General features: G+C 44.7%; 1 protein-coding gene across 2 annotated transcripts in view; it reads right to left on the bottom strand.

Annotated features, from left to right (window-relative positions):
• Window positions 1-16,286, bottom strand: part of POU2AF1 (POU class 2 homeobox associating factor 1) — a 172,486-nt gene that overhangs the window by 70,522 nt on the left and 85,678 nt on the right. Inside the window, exon 1 of one of the 2 annotated variants that reach the window (XM_063943264.1) lies at window positions 6,284-6,372. The exons of the other annotated variant lie outside the window; for it this stretch is intronic. The gene's annotated coding sequence lies outside the window, so the exon portion shown is untranslated. Of the gene's footprint in view, window positions 1-6,283; window positions 6,373-16,286 lie in introns of those variants that run through there. 2 annotated transcript variants of the gene reach the window in all.

The following is a 16,286-nucleotide window of genomic DNA, read 5'->3' as shown; positions in this document are numbered from 1 at the left end:
GCGAACGCCCAGCAACGCCTGTGTTTTTTCAGACACGCCTGCGTTTTTACAAACACTCCCTGAATACGGTCAGTTGACACCCAGAAACGCCCTCTTCCTGTCAATCTTCTTGTGGCCGTCAGTGCGAAGGAAAACTTCGCTAGAACCTGAGCACAACCACAAAGAGCTTTGAACCCGTACGTCGCGTGTGCGCATTGCGGCCCATACGCATGCACATAAATGCCATTTTTTCACCTGATCGCTGCACTGCGAAAATCGGCAGCAAGCGATCAACTCAGAATGACCCCCATAGTATACAGCTACTGTACTGAAAGCTTCCTGCTAACACACAGGAGCTCAGATCAATGTATTACATAATTAATTATGGTATGGTGTTAGCAGATATTGATTAATCACATTAAAAAAACTGTGTAACGGTTGTGTTTTTGATTATTCTATGTGACCACCTTAAAGATCCATTCAAATTGTACTTTAGGTGGGTTTTTTTTTAGTATTTTTAATGTAATGTTTATTTTTGTTTTGCCCTTTTTAATAAAGGTGGTTAGTACAGTAAGAGGTACAGTGTCGGACTGGGGCATGTAGGGCCCACCGGGGGAATGCAGTGGTAGGGGCCCATGTTAGGGGTGTGGCCAGTCTGCACCTCATTGGTTTGACTAACGATTAGATAGTGCAATGTCTGGGCCCCTTCATAAATATATACAGTAAATTCACCGGCTGCATGCAGGGCCGGATTAACAATGGTGCTGATGGAGCTGCAGCTCCAGGCCCACCAGTAAAATAGACCCACAGCAACTGCATACTGCTGAGCTGCTGTAAATAGGAAAAAAGATCTCCTTCTACAACAGCCGGCCAGTGACACTGTGGTGTGGTGGGCACAGCAGCAGAGCCACTCAGCCAGCACCTCCGCTCTATTACTGCCGGCTGCTGGGTACTGGGAGGAGCTGGTGGCACTAGGCAGCACTGCAGTGTAGAAATGAGGGGACGATGAGTGGGAGGGGACAAGGGCCGGCTCTGCTATCACCGCGTACGCGGCTGACTAAACACAGCATGAATGGTGCTGGGCAGCCCAGATTACATCCCCAGCCTAACCGGAAGCACATGCTGCATACCCAGGCGGCTCTGGCGGCTCCTGCAGTGTTCCTTTCAATTGTGGCCACGGAAGGACGGGCCTCCCGGTTTACCTTCAGTGTGTCCGGTGCTGGTAGGGTAGATACCTTAGAGCCTCCTCTTCCAGCATTACCAGAGCCAATATCTGCCACTAACTGGTAATCTAAAGAATACTGTATATTACATAACACAGAGCTCTGCATTATGTAGCAACAGCACAAGTGAAAGTGTATCCTGCAAATCCCCCTCCTACCCCCCTAACCACACTAATTCCTCCTCCACCCTCTGTCACCAAGCTACTCCCCCCCCCCCCACCCAGGCTAATCGCCAACCTCCTCCCTCTGTCACCAGGCTAATCCCCCCTCCAGGCTAATCCCCCTCCTCCTCCTAATTCCTCTGTCACCAGGCTAATCCCCCTCCTCCCTCTGTCACCAGGCTACCTCCCCCCCCCCCCAGGCTAATCCCGCACCTCCTCCCTCTGTCACCTGGCTAATAAAATCCCCCATCCAGGCAAATCCCCCTCCTCCACCCTCTGTCACCAGGCTTCTCACCCCCCAGGCTAAACCCGCTCTTCCTCCTTCTGTCACCAGGCTTATCCCCCCTCCAGCTAATCCTCCTCCTCGTCCCTCTGTCACCAGGCTAATCCCTCTCCAACTCCCTCTGTCACCAGGCTACCTACCGCCCAGGCTAAACCCCCTCCTCCACCCTCTGTCACCAGGCTACCCCCTCCCCAGGCTAATACCCCTCCTCCTCCCTCTGTCACCAGGCTACCCCCTCCCCAGGCTAATACCCCTCCTCCTCCCTCTGTCACCAGGCTACCCCCCCAGACTAATACCCCTCCTCCTCCCTCTGTCACCAGGCTATCCCCCCCAGGCTAATCCCCCACCCCTCCCTCTGTCAACAGGGTAACCCCCTCCCCACCAGGCTAATCCCCCTCCTCCTCCCTGTCACCAGGCTATCCCCCAGGCTAATATTCCCCTCCTCCTCCCACTGTCACCAGGTGTACCCCCCCTCCGGCTAATCACCCTCTATCTCTGCCACCAGGCTAATCCCCCCTCCTCACCCTGTCACCAGGCTACCCCCCCCCCCCCCCACAGGCTAATCACCCTCCTACTTCCTCTGCCACCAGGCTAATCGCCACTCCTGCCTCTGTCACCAGGCTGCCCCCCTCACCAAACTAATTTCCCTCCTCCCCCCTCACCAGCCTAATCCCCCTCCTCCAGAGCCAGATTTAGGGGGGTGGGGCCAGTGGGTGAGTACCCTGGGCTCCTATGTTTTAGGGGCCTCCCGGCCAGAGCTACTGAGGTGTTGTCTTCCTTCTCCAACCTCCGCCGCCAGCAGCGAGGATGGAGATTGCCTGAATGAGTCCCTGCGGCAGCGCTGCCGGAAAGGAGGGGGAAGGGAGGTGCTGCACAGCCACATATGGGACATCATACAGGTGCCGGCATGCTACATTCTTCCCCACGTGTAAAAGAATGGATGACCAATCAATGATCGAATAAATCTCATAAAAATCAGTAAAAACAAGCTGACTGCTGACTAGGAGAAGCCACTCTTCCTGCTGAGCATTATCTACATAAACAAAATTGTGGCCTATAGCGAATTCAGCATTATTGTGTTACTCTTTTCCTTACTGAGTTGGCAAAACCAATACAAATCTAGCTGTGAATTCAGCGCATTTTTTGTTACATCTGTCATTGCAAGCTTGTTTTTACTGATTTTTATGAGATTTAATCGATCATTGATTGGTCATCCATTCTTTTATGTTCTTCCGACCTTTTTGATAATGAGCCCCTGATGAAGTCCAGTTGGACGAAACGCGTTGGCCATTTGTCATTCACTGTGATTGTTCAATATTTTTTTATAAAAATAAATCAGAATCTTTTAAGTGAATTGTGGTCAAATCCTGGAAGGTATAACCATTTATCCCTTAGACACCACCTTTGCTTGCATCTGTACCTTTGTACTCCATCTAACAGGGAGTACGTCTTGAGGTTGAGCTCCATACATAGCGCTATTTTTAGGTCTACCCTCCCTTCTCTCTCTCTCTCTCTATGTATATATATATATATATATATATATATATATATATAGCACTGGTCACACCCCCATACCAATAACCACACCCGCACCACGCTGGTCACACACCTTTTGGCGTCACAAAATAGGCCCTTCATAAATTTCAGCTCTAGGCCCATGAGTGCTTTAATCTGGCACTGGCTGCATGCATGATAATGTACCAGATTAATAACAGCAATGCACTGTAGTAAATACACCATAGTCCAGTATAAGGTAACATGTATAATGTATAATTCAAGTGCACAGTCTGGAACCTGATCCTTAGAGCAGGAGGTTGCCTGGGGGCCCACCAGTGGTTTCTTCTGTACCCCTGTGGGCCAGGCCAAGCCTGCCGGGGTATACTGTATTTACTAAAGTGCGGGTTTATATAAGTGGAGATGTTGCCCATAGCAACCAATCAAATTTCAGCTATTATCTTCTGGGATGGTGCTAGATAAATTATAAGTAGAATCTGATTGGTTGCTATGGGCAACATCTCCACTTCTATAAACCCACACATTAGTAAAAATACCCCTAAGTGTGAGTACTTAGGCCTTGATTCAGTCACAGTTGGGCAAAAATTGTAAATGGACGATTTTCAGCCATCTGCGCACAGCGCATGCACAGACTTCACAGTGCAATCCCCTTCCGGAAGAATGCGATCGCACTGTGATTGACAGTGGTGGGTGGAGGAGGGGTGGCAATGTGGCATTAGGGGGTGGTGGCCCGGACAACGCTGGCATGTCTGGATCACTTTAGGGATGGCCGTGTGACATCACACAAGGCCACTGCGTTAGAAAAAATGGTGCAGCCTGGCTGAGTATGCAGAGGGTCAACCCTTAATGCTGCAATTGCTTGGCGGAACTAGACATGCTGGGTGGCCTTGCCCTGTGTTGGCTGGCCCTCAGCTGCGATTTATTCAGTAGCAGTTTTTGCTAAGATTGCAAAAACTGTGACTGAAGCTGAATCAGGGCCTTAGTTCAAAAAAGAAAAAGGTATTAAAAATGTTATTTTGTTTATCCATGTGTATTGCTTGCTAATAACCAACAGTATACAGATGTGTCCACATAGCCTTGTTTGATGCACCACGGGCTGTGCAACTAAGCCACACCATGCATCTGACCACACAGTTTTGTACCGAATATGCATCTTACTGGCATCACAAATGTGACAAAGTACAATGAATGGGTACCCTGGATACTGGTGCTGCCATTGCAAGCAAAAAAGGCAAAACACTGAGGGTTGATAGGAATGAGCAGCACCATGCATTGCACCATGCAGCACTGTGCTTAATTTGCGACATTATACAAATTCAATTGCAACAAAAATACTAATCCTAATTGCCCAGAACACTTTGGGGGAATACAATTGTTGTTTTTGCTGGCAGCAAGCAGATGGCACCCAGGGCTGGTGAGTTGAAATGCGCAAAAAGTTACCTGTTCTAGTGCTCAAATGGGCTTTTAGTGTCGTGCCTATTAGTTTGGTTGGCTAAACCCAATCTCTCTGGGCGCAATCAGTGCTAAAAAAAAACTTTTAAATTATGCCCCGCAATCTCCTGTCAATTTATACGGGAGAGCATGTGTGTAAAACAATTGAATTCCCCCTATAAGTAACTTTGGAAGTAGCTAAGTTGTGAATGAGATGCTAAATTCAAAAATAAGTACAATAGTCCGAGAATAGCTACTCATGCCGCAGTGTTGCACCATGCATCTCATGCCATATGGTGTAAAAAAGCTAGAGGTATGAGGACACATCTGCAGGTGTGTATTGTACATTTATTTGATTAGATGTAATAGAGAATAGACTTATGGACCCATTGTTCATTATATAGGCACACTAGTGGAGATTAACTAGAGATGTGCCGTTTGGTTTTCCTGAAATATGAACACACCCGAACTTAGAGGTTCCGAGTCAAATAGAGTCCCAGTTCAGAATCACTTTGAGGTTCCGAGTGGCACCAAGTACCGGCTCAGGGCTGTTGTCATTACGGAATTAGGCTTTAAAAACTGTACTATGGTATTTATTGCATGTAAACAGATCCAAATTACATAATATTAGCTGTTTTGTTAATTTGTTATTTTATATCAATGTTTATCGATTTTTTTTATCAATTTTAAAGGAGTCCTAACTTAACCAAAAAACTGAATATGAACCAAATCACTTGAGGATGGTTTGCCAAAACCAAAACACGACGGAGGATTACAACCAAAACGAAAACATGGGGTACACGCCCATCTCTATCTCTGACCAATTACACATTATTCACTCTTGGGCCTTTTAGCACATTGATTTTCACGACAACCCTTTAGCTGAGGGACTCATCCTTGTGTTGGCGAGGCTTGCCACTGGCTATAATTTTAATGGGGTGCCTGCTCTGCTGGTATCCTTGTTTTGATAATCAACATTGCTAGGCTGGTACTGTGGTGGGTTTAAGAAATTTAGGGATTATACTGTACTATCAACATTGTACAATATTTTATTATTTTAAACAAGTTTACAAGGACTGGGTTATTTAAATAAAATCGGCTTATAATGGTAAAATGCCTTCTAGCATCTACTTCAGACCTCCAGACCTTTTTCCCACACATACCCTTTGGCTCTATTTCTCATTCCTTCATTCAGCAGCAGACACTGGGGGATATTTAATAAAACATAATTATCTCATAAAAGCTGGAAAATGTGATATTTATGTTTTCTGGAGATGGTGATAAATATCTCATCTCCAGTGACAGTTGCAGCAAAGTCCAAAATTGAAACAAGGGAGCCACACCAACTGCCAGTCAGTCCCAAACAGCAATGTCTGGCAGTGTTTGGGGTGGCAGTTGGTGTGGCTCCCCTATTTGAATTGTGGACTGCTCTGCAACTGCCACCGGAGAGGAGATATTCATCTCCATCTCCAGAGAACATACTGTAAAAATCATATTTCCCAACTTTAATGAGATAATTATGTTTTATTAAATATCACCCTCTTCCTGATAGTGTAGTCCAATGTAACTTGCCCCAAGTCTGAATAAGAGAAAAGTCAAATTATTTTTCGGCTACCTGTGAACACCAAAATGTTACTGTACTAAGTATTCTTACATAAACCCAGATAGCCTAGTAGAAGCAGATTACTTACCTGTCCTTACAGGTTTTAAACAAGTCTAAAGAAAAGTTTTTGAATGGTGATTGGGTCAAATCTGTCAGGAGTTAATCACCTTTCCGATGGCCAGATTACATTGTTTCTGAACGACGTAACATATACAGTATATAGTTTTGCAAATACCTGTGATATTTCTACTGGACGTTGTACATTGCCAAGTCCCAGTGCCAAACACAAATATTGACTTTTACTTCTCACAGTCCTTGAAACATTTCAGTATTTGCTTTGTCTCGAGGCATGTGCATATATTAAAAATGGTCACTTCATAAGAAGCTATGAAAACAAAGCAAACAATTATTTTACAGTAATCTCTGCTAGTAAAAGAAATCCTTTATTCTTCAAATTATCAGCTACCCCCTATATAATAGTCAGCAGTACAGTCATCTTAAACCTATATTCATAGTTAGAGAAAACGCATTCTGCTGCCGTACAGCTGATGTACAGTATTGTTCCAGACTACCGTCTTTAACCCCTTCTTTGCTGACGGGAAATTCTGATCTGACTAGCCCATGTCACATTTCAAATAATAGAGAAACTTGTAAATATCTGTCATCTCTTTAATAAAATCAAGACAATGGCTGATCTTATTTTAACACCTTGCAGACTTTAAGGACAATGGGCCTAATACAGACCTGATTGCAAAAGAAAATCCTTTCTCTAATGGGCAAAACCGAGTGCACTGCAGGGGGGCGGGAGGGGGGGGGGGGGGGGCAGATGTAACATGTGCAGAGAGAGTTAGATTTGGGTGGGTTATTTTGTTTCTGTGCAGGGTAAATAATGGCTGCTTTATTTTTACACTGCAATTTAGATTTCAGTTTGAACCCCCCCCCCCCCAAATCTAAATCTCTCTGCACATGTTATATCTACCCCCCCCCCCCCCCCCCCGCAGTGCACATGGTTTTGCCCATTAGAGAAAAATGTTGCTGTTGCGATCAGGTCTGAATTAGGCCCTAAGTGTGACGTAAATATACATCTGACATTACTAAATGTCAGTGATTTTTCTCATCATTTTGAGAATGAGCACGAAGAGACAGTATTTCGGTGCGATAATCAACCAAGGGGAGATGGTGAGGATGAACATTTATCCTAGTCTCATGCTCAACGGTGAACAGATGTGAATATAAATTTAAGGGCAAATGTGCTCAAACAGTCCCACATTGTAAAGACGGTGTGGCAGTATGTGGTACTTATGGTACCAACAGGCTTGCAGTGTTATGTTCACAGCTCGATAGGGCTGAGTATAAATATCTGCAAGTCTGGCATGAGACCAGCCTGCAAGTCGGGCAAATTGCCATGATGTTGCCGGCATTTACACACCACTGCAATGGCAACTTGCCTCCTTCACGGTTGATGGGAATGAGCCCTTAGGCTCTATTCTCAAGAAACCTGAGTAGACTATTGAGGTTTATAAGTACGTATACTTGGTACTGTTCCGTGCAATTCATGCATATGGGGAAGGGAAGCCTGTTTCAGATGTATCACTTGCACTTGGCATGAGGCTATTGATGACAGTTGCGGCGGTTGGTGTAAAATCTAGTAGGAAATCAGCCTTCCACTTCTCCCTTCAACTACAGGCACTTTGCGTGCGATTCAGTATAAGACTCTGAAACCTTAATTCTTTGTTTATTTGGGATTATTTTTGCTGCTTATAACTAGATATGAGTATATTGTTGTTTTCTTACAAATGCATAGAATAAGTTTGTAATTATTACTTTTACATTAAATGTATACATTTCTCCAGTAATAAAAGAAGGGCAAGGGTGGTTTCTACAGCACAGCTCTTGGGGTTATAGAGCCTAAAACCAAACCTCCAGTGGGATGGGCCTTGGCAGGATATCCACTGATGGTCAATGATTTTAACATTGGAGAGGGGGGAGACATTAATGGTTAAACCATTTGTGCTACACGTCTATGCATGCACAAAGGAACAGAGATTGCAGCCGTGCATTTGTATTATTTCCAAGCAATGGTATTTTGCCATTGGATTTGTCCCATCAATGGTAAAATGATTTGTCATCTGGAGCAACCATTAGTCGATGGTCTATTGCCATCCCTATTACAGTGTCCATGAATAGTTGTGTAATTATGTGTGGACACCTGTTGTATTACAGTGCATTAGATCATTAAAATGCAAGCATAAACTTGTAGCCAATCAATCTATCTTGAGAAACGAGGAAGTATTACAGTCCTAGCCCAGCGTCAAGCCAACTAAAACATTACATTTCACACTAGAAAACTATTAGAACTAACTGCACTAAAAACTTTACAATGTAAGCACTCACGAGTAGGGCCCTCTTCCACATGTGCTTATCCTTTTCTTACTTAATAATCCTCAACTGCCTAATTCCTGCAGTATTTTGGCCACCTTGGAATTTATCTCTATGTCGTTTACTGGCTTAGATACCCTGTTCTTGTCCTATATTGTCTTCAACTGTAAGTCACTGTTTTCCTGTTTTGATTATGTGCATATGTACTCTGTAATTGGGCGCTGTGGAACCCTTGTGGCGCCATATAAATAAAGGACAATAATAATAATAATAATAATAATAATAATAAAAACAGCAAATATATACAGTATATCCAAATTATCATTCATATAAGAAGAGATTTATTCAGTGCATTTACTATGTTTGAATTGCAATAACCACATAAAAATAGATTTAAACACAATGCTTCTCATTCAATATAATGTGGCCCTGGATAAAAATATCTAGCAGCTTCACTTGATTTTCCCAACTTGTATGTAAACTGCAGACTACACTGCCATCTCATGGGCTCAACTGTTCTACATGTCTAACTGGATGATAGAAAGAAAGGAAATTCTCTTTCTTTCTTTCTTTCTTTCTTTCTTTCTTTCTTTCTTTCTTTCTTTCTTAGGCTAAAAGTTAACTTAAACAGAACAAGGTAAAGCCAGTTCCCACTTAGCTATGTTTTGTCAAAGTGAGCATTCTAATCTGATTTTAAACAAAATTGTAAATGTTTACCCACCATTTCATGGGATCTCTGCACCATAATTCAGCAGAATGAGGACTCATATTCTCAGGAATGGGCACTGTGATTAGTAATGATATCACAAGCTACTGTAAGCATTCAGTTTATGTGTCACTTTCTGTTAAGGAAACTCTTTGTCCTTTGGAAACACCTAGCCAGTAGTTGGATGCTTGCTATAACTTCGGACACTATTCCAAACCAAACTGACATAGCTCCATTAGTATTACCAGCACATGGATGTAGTGCCAGCTGCTGAAGAATCCAGACCTGTAGGTGACACATTTCCCTACATTACAGATGAAGAACACAGTCACAGAAGGAGTGGCACTTCCAATGCCTGCTTCAGAGATGGTGCCACACAACACACAAGCCCCAGACTTTATGTCACAGTGCTTGGATCATTCATCAGAGCGCCTGACCCCAGACTCTATGCCAGAAGATTCAGGCATTGCTTATTTTCCTTAGACTGCTGATTGTCTGAGATACTCAGCCCAAAGTGCCTGGGACAACAGCCCAATCTGAGGTATCTGAAAAGGGAGCCCAGGTAAAGATATATGAGAAAACTGTCAGTCCATGATGTCTGAGACAGCTGCCCAGTTGGAGTTGTCAAAGATGACTGCCCAGCCCAACGTGTCTGAGATGGCTCTCCAGTCTGAGGATGACTGCTCGCTGCGAGGTGTCTCAGATGAGATATCATAGGGGATACATTATCAAAATTTTCCAGAGACCTCTCCATTAGTCTGCATTAGTTGTATATGCTCAGCCAGATGGCCACAGATGCACATTACAACTGCCAGGTCAGAAACCCAAAAGTTACTACAGCGGTGTATTAAGAAGCTGTCCCAGCAGGATTTGGATGCTGTATGCCAGCTGATGGTAAGTCCTCAATAATGGTCAGATATAACCAGTGGTTAAAGTGGGCCGAATGGGGCAGAACTGCATTCCATCACTTCTATTTGCATCCACCCAGACACAACATCAGGTCCCGGCTGCATTGTAAAGTTGGCAGCGGCCGCCAGTCAATCCCGGCTCACGGACCGGCTGCAACACCAATTAAATGAAGGGGCAGCTATTTCAAAATCTGGCATGAGCCAATCATGGCTCGCGAACCGTCAGCCAATGAGAAGCTGCCAAGTGGCAGCTTCTCATTCGCTGGCGGACCAAGAGCTGTGAATGGCACACAGTCGGAGCCAGATTCAAAGTGCAGCCTCGCTTCGTTTGAATAGCAGCCGTTCCGTGGGCCAGAACTGTCTAGCAGCCGCTGCCAGCTTTACACCGTAGCCAGGACCTGATGATCCAGGCCAAAGTCCAAGCTCTCAGGACGCAGGGGGTGAGAGATAAGCAGGGGGTGAGATGGGGCAGGGTGTGAAAGAAGCAGGGGGTGAGATGGGGGAAGGGGTGAAAGAAGCAGGGGTGAAAGTGAAATGGGGTAGTGAGAGGAGCAGGGAGTGAGTTGGAGGAGTGATAGGAGCGGGGGATGAGAGGAGGAGGGAGGGAGTTGGGGGAGTGAGAGGAGGAGGGAGTGAGTTGGGGGAGTGAGAGGAGCAGAGGGTGAGATGGGGGAGTGAGAGGAGCAGGGGGTGAGATGGGGAGAGAGTGAGAGGAGCAGGCGTGAGATGGGGAGGGAGTGAGAGGTGCACTCGGTGAGATGGGGGAGTAAGAGGCATTGGGGTGAGTTAGAAGCAGAAAGGGTTGCAGGGAGTGAGAGGTACAGAGGGTGAGATGGGGGAGTGAGGCACAGGGAGTGAGAGGTGTATGGGGTAAGTAAAGGAGAGAAAGATTCAGATGATCAGACACAAAAGGAGAGTATATAAGTAGTAAGGGATACCTAGGATGAAGATATGGACACATGAGGAGAGTGACAGACAAAGGAAACAGAAGGGACACATGGAAGACATAAGAGAGGTGAGCAAAGGTTGTTCAATATATACTGCTATATTGTGAATAGAATCTAAAAGTTAGGAGGGGGGCACTGCTGTGGGCATTTTGTGTGTAAGAGGCTCTGCTACTGTGGGCACTGTGTGTGTAAAGGCCACTAGTATGTGGGGCGGGCAATGTGAACAAGATTGTGCTACTGTGAGGCATTATTTTGAATTGGGGGTACTTTTGTGTGGCCACACCCCTTTTGCGGCACGCGCTAAGGGGAAAGGGTCGTGGGGGAGATGAGTTCCCCCACCTCTTCAGGACTACTTTAAGCCCCGAATATAACACATACTAAATGTGACCATTGGTACAATTTATGCTACGCTACACACTACGATTATCTGGCCCAGCCACCAGATATCGGCAGATCGCCCAGATAATTGTAGCATGTATGCGACTGACTGATACGAAAATATTGTTCAGTCAGGCATGTCCATCCGGCGCAATATTTTTGTGTCCAGTTGGCTGCATTAGCAGTGTATGCCCTACCACTCCCGAGTGTCGATATTATGGCCAATACACTGTGAGATATCTCATAGTGCACGCCTGTGATATCGGAACTGTCCAAGGCTGACAGATAAAATATCTGTTGACGTGAAAGGCATTTTGGGGCATATTCATCATCATTTAAATATCACAATTTCTACACTCCCCGGGGGATGTAGAAATTGTGACATTCATCAGTCTCCAAAAATGCTTTATTTTTTTTGGAGTTTGAAAGTGAAAGTGTTCGCCATCCTTAAATGGCGAATAGTTTTGCGAATGTTTTCTCAAGCACACAAATATGTGCTGAAGCTGCAGGGAAAGGGAGGCTGCAGCAGCGCTCTCCTCCATAGCCAGTCCAGACGGGGGAAGTGAGGGGGCCGCGGCTCCCTGTGCACAAAACTGTGTGCACAGACACAAAACTGAAAGTCCCGGCAGGTGGGTGAGCAGACCGCGGCTGCAGCAGAATTCACACCGCCACACATCACTTGTAAGGATGCGGCCCCCGGGGTGTGCCATACAATGGTGGTGGCAGGTTGGGGGGTCTGTAATTATGGATGCGAGGTGCTCTTGAATTTAACAATTAGTTGCCGGGTTAGAGGTGGAGGGGGGACACCAGCGGCAAATTAAATGTAAAAGGCACGTGCGCAGCAAGAGGAAGTCCTTATAGATGCCTCAGCTGTATGGAGAAAAATATAACTTTTCCGAAAAGCTGCTTCATCAAAGCAGTTTTTGGAAGTGATATATTTAGATGGGAGGCAAATTGTGAAATGTGAGAATTGAGAACTAAAAATTCTCATTTCAAATTTTTTTCATGATGAATATGCCCCTTTATCTGCCCGTGTATGCCCAGCATTTCTCTTAGAGTATTATAAAAGGTATTATGACACTGTTTGTTACAGGAGACAGGACTATTGTTAAAAGGTGAAAACAAGGAAAGCTGATGTAGATACCTCTAGGTGGTGAAATGCGTGAAGCTTTAACCCATCTGTACAGTGTATTTTGTGTGTAATGGGTATGTATGTGATATTTATAGACCAAGCACTGACATGTACAGCAAGCCACTAGTTTCATTTCAACTGGTTTCATCGTCTTCCCTGGACTTGAGTCCTGTCTCGGGTTTGTTTCACTATATGAGTATTTCATAAGCCTATAGCTACATATGTTACTTTCATTTCTCATCTTTCTGTGTTCAATATTTTCGCAATGCATTTCTGAAATTGTTGCATCTGGTTTGAGGTTTCATTCTTCAAAACTCACTAGGTAAATGATATTGAAAACTTTTTCTTATATTGAATTGGTGAGTCAATAATTAAAGGTAAAACTTTTTGTTTGGCATTGGTTGAGTTGATAAAGCATCTAGTAATAAAGTCTAAACACTGGTAACAGATGACTTTATGTTCTGTTCTGCATTCTTTCTATTTTTAGATATAATCTAATAATCTTAAGGTTCCAATTGTGTCTTTCCTAAACTGTCAAGGTAAAAGTGCTGAATAGTGCAGGTGCAACTTTACCCCTTTTAATTACCGCCAATATTAGGAACATGAGCAATGATGCACTATATTTTTAAATGTTACAACGTAGCATTGTAATAACCAACATGTAAGCCTTGTGTATTATTCTCTTGCCCACTTAGGTGTGTTTTAGCTACTATAGGTTACCCACTGGGGTGTATTACGATATCCAGGCGGTCGAGATCCCAGTGCCCAGCAAACCCGGCACTGGGATCCTGACCATCAGAATGGGGCAAGTGGGGCAAGTGCAAAAGAGCCCCTTGTGGGCTTGCTGCGCTCGCCATGCTGCAGGCACGGTGGCACGCTTCGTGTGCCACATTATTTATTCTCCCTTGAGGGGTGTTGTGGATTTATACTCCCTTTAGGGGTGTCCCTCTGTTCAAGAGGGAGAATAGTTGTTGGTATCCTGGCGGTCGGGATCCAGGTGCCGATATGCTGAGTGCCGGGATCCCATGTGTGAACACGAATAAAGCCAGCTACACGAAAATACAGCAATGGGTAAAATCTTAGGGATAACTACTAGACTATTGGGGTCTATGTACTAAGCCTTGGAGAGAGATAAAGTGGAAGTGGATAGATGCCCCCTTGTCCAGTTCCATTTTAAGAAATTTAGACTGGCGTGGGCTGCAGTGTTATTTTTAAAGGCAGTGCCCAGTCAGTATAGAGCGGACGAGTGGCCCTGCTGTGTCTTGTGTGCCTCTCCTTCAACGCTTGCTCTCGGAAAGAGGCAGTCTGTTACTGAATGGGCAAGTGCCTGCAGCGAATGATTACATGCCAGCACCTTGGCGCGCCTGGCCCAAGCAATCCCGGATCTCTGCCTCTAATGCCGGCTCATGCTTCCTCATGTCCCTGGCGTGCTTCCACATCTAAAACCCAGCACCCCACCTCCTTCTCCTATCTACGCCTACTCCTCATTACATGGCTCCCACCTCTTCCTGGCTGGCCTGGCTTACCTCAATCTCAAATACACGATCATCTTATCTATATGGTATGTGTGTTTACAGGATGCATATAGTCAGCTTGTTATTTCTACTCTCGTGTTTCGGTGTTCCTACTATACTATGTAGAAAAAAAGTGACTGGACACTGACAGCAAATAGATCAATAAGATATTATTGATGTCAGTACTTTGTAGGTCCACCATGTGCAGTGGTTACTGCAGAAACCTTCTTGGCAAACTGTCCACAAGTTCCTGGACAATTGTAGGTGGTATGTATTGCCATTCCGCCTTAAGTACAGTGACCAACTGTGACAATGAAGAAGGGTGAGTCAGCCTAGAATGCACCCGTCGCTCCAATTCATCCCAGAGGTTCTCAAGGAGGTTAAGATCTGGACTCTGAGCTGGCCAGTCCATCCGGGTTACTGAATTTTCTGTATACCAGTCCTGCATCGCCCTGGAAACATGACAGGTGGTATTGTTGTCCTGATAAAAACATTTGTTGTTTCCGCAGAACTACCACAATGTAGGGAGCACACAGTTATCGAGAACATCTCTATACTTATCAGAGTTAATATGACCATGCATTACTACTAGTGCACCCATGCTAAACCAGCTGAAACAGCCCCATAGTATAACACCACCACCTCCATGCTTTACTGTAGGTACTGTACACTCTGGCATCAGATGTTCTCCTGGCAATTACCAAACCCAAACACGTCCATCTGGTCTGAAAAGTGTAAATTGGGATTCTTCACTCCATAACACTTGCCGCAATTGTTTCACTGTCCAGTTGTTGCATTGTTTACATCATTGTAAGCGCTGGGCTGCATTCTTCTTTGTGATTAGAGATTTATGAGCAGCTGTTTGCCCATAATATCCAAGTGCATGGGCCTCCCTAAGAAGTGTTCTTTTACGAAACCAGCACATTAGTAGCCATTTGGAACTTTTGTGCAATGGTTTGCATTGGACAACCTCTGTTCTTTCGCAGCTCCCTGGTTAGCACCAGTCCCTGGGTTGCAGTTTCAGGGGTTTTCCATACCTGCATTGACCTTTCTTCTTCCATGCAATAATGACAAAAGAAACAGTGGATTTAGGAAGATTCCTAACATTGACTATTGTTCTCACACTTATACCTCTGATCAAGCAGCCTACGATGTACCCCATTTTAATCTCAGTTATCTCCTCCTGGGGAACAGATTAATGTGGCGAGTCGACCAAAGGTCGCTACTGGACCCAAAGCGTGGCAAGCGCAGTGAAACCACGAGGGAGCCACCAGTATTCCAGCTGTCGCGATTCCAGCTTCGGTCTGAGGACCACTGGGATCCTGACAGCCGGGATATCATACTGATTCCGTCTGCTGAAGGTGGCTTCTGTTTTTCACTATACTTAATTGTGACCTGTGCTCACAGTCTGTCCTATATTTCTATATTTTAACAATAGAAAGTGGTCACTATTTTGCTCTAAAATTGTTGGTGTATCTGTAGTTTGTTGTTACGGTTTAAATAAATGTAAGTCTGTGTATCAGTCTCAGTTTGCAGGCCGGAAAGTTGAGGGTCACTTGCTTGAATTTGCTCCGCAGACTGAAAGTTGCCAGTCAGCCCCTGCCAATCAACCAGCTCCTGTCATTTTTAAAACACAGACTGAACATGGCAGTTAAAAGCTGATTGGTTAGTACTTTATCTCCTACTATAGCTCTCTCGAAGGCTACATTTACCCCTATGTCACATGAGATTAAGTGGTTTCAAGACTAATTCCACTTAATAGGGGAAATTTGATATGTTCTCACCTACTCCACCTGCTCTTACTTATTTCCCACCTCTTTTACTCATTCTCGTTGCTTTTGGGGCTCTTGGTCCTGCTGAGTATCTGATGTGCAAACCAAGATATATGGCAGCCTTAAATCCTCCTCTCATAATCATGTTAGTTCAGGTCGATAACATCAGTTTACAGTCTATTCATGTATCAAGTTCTCTAATGTGGGAAACCTGTAGAATCATGGGCCCAGGAAATGTACAGGAAGCCTCCTGGGAAAGTTCCCACATATTTAATGAAGGTCATGGATAACATTTACAAATATCTACTATAAAGGTGTAATTAACCAATAAGGGGTTTATTCAGAGGTGGACATG

Source organism: Pseudophryne corroboree, chromosome 10 (genome assembly GCF_028390025.1).
Source record: "Pseudophryne corroboree isolate aPseCor3 chromosome 10, aPseCor3.hap2, whole genome shotgun sequence".
Taxonomy (NCBI): Eukaryota; Metazoa; Chordata; class Amphibia; order Anura; family Myobatrachidae; genus Pseudophryne; species Pseudophryne corroboree.
This window is presented reverse-complemented; position numbering and strand designations above follow the sequence as displayed.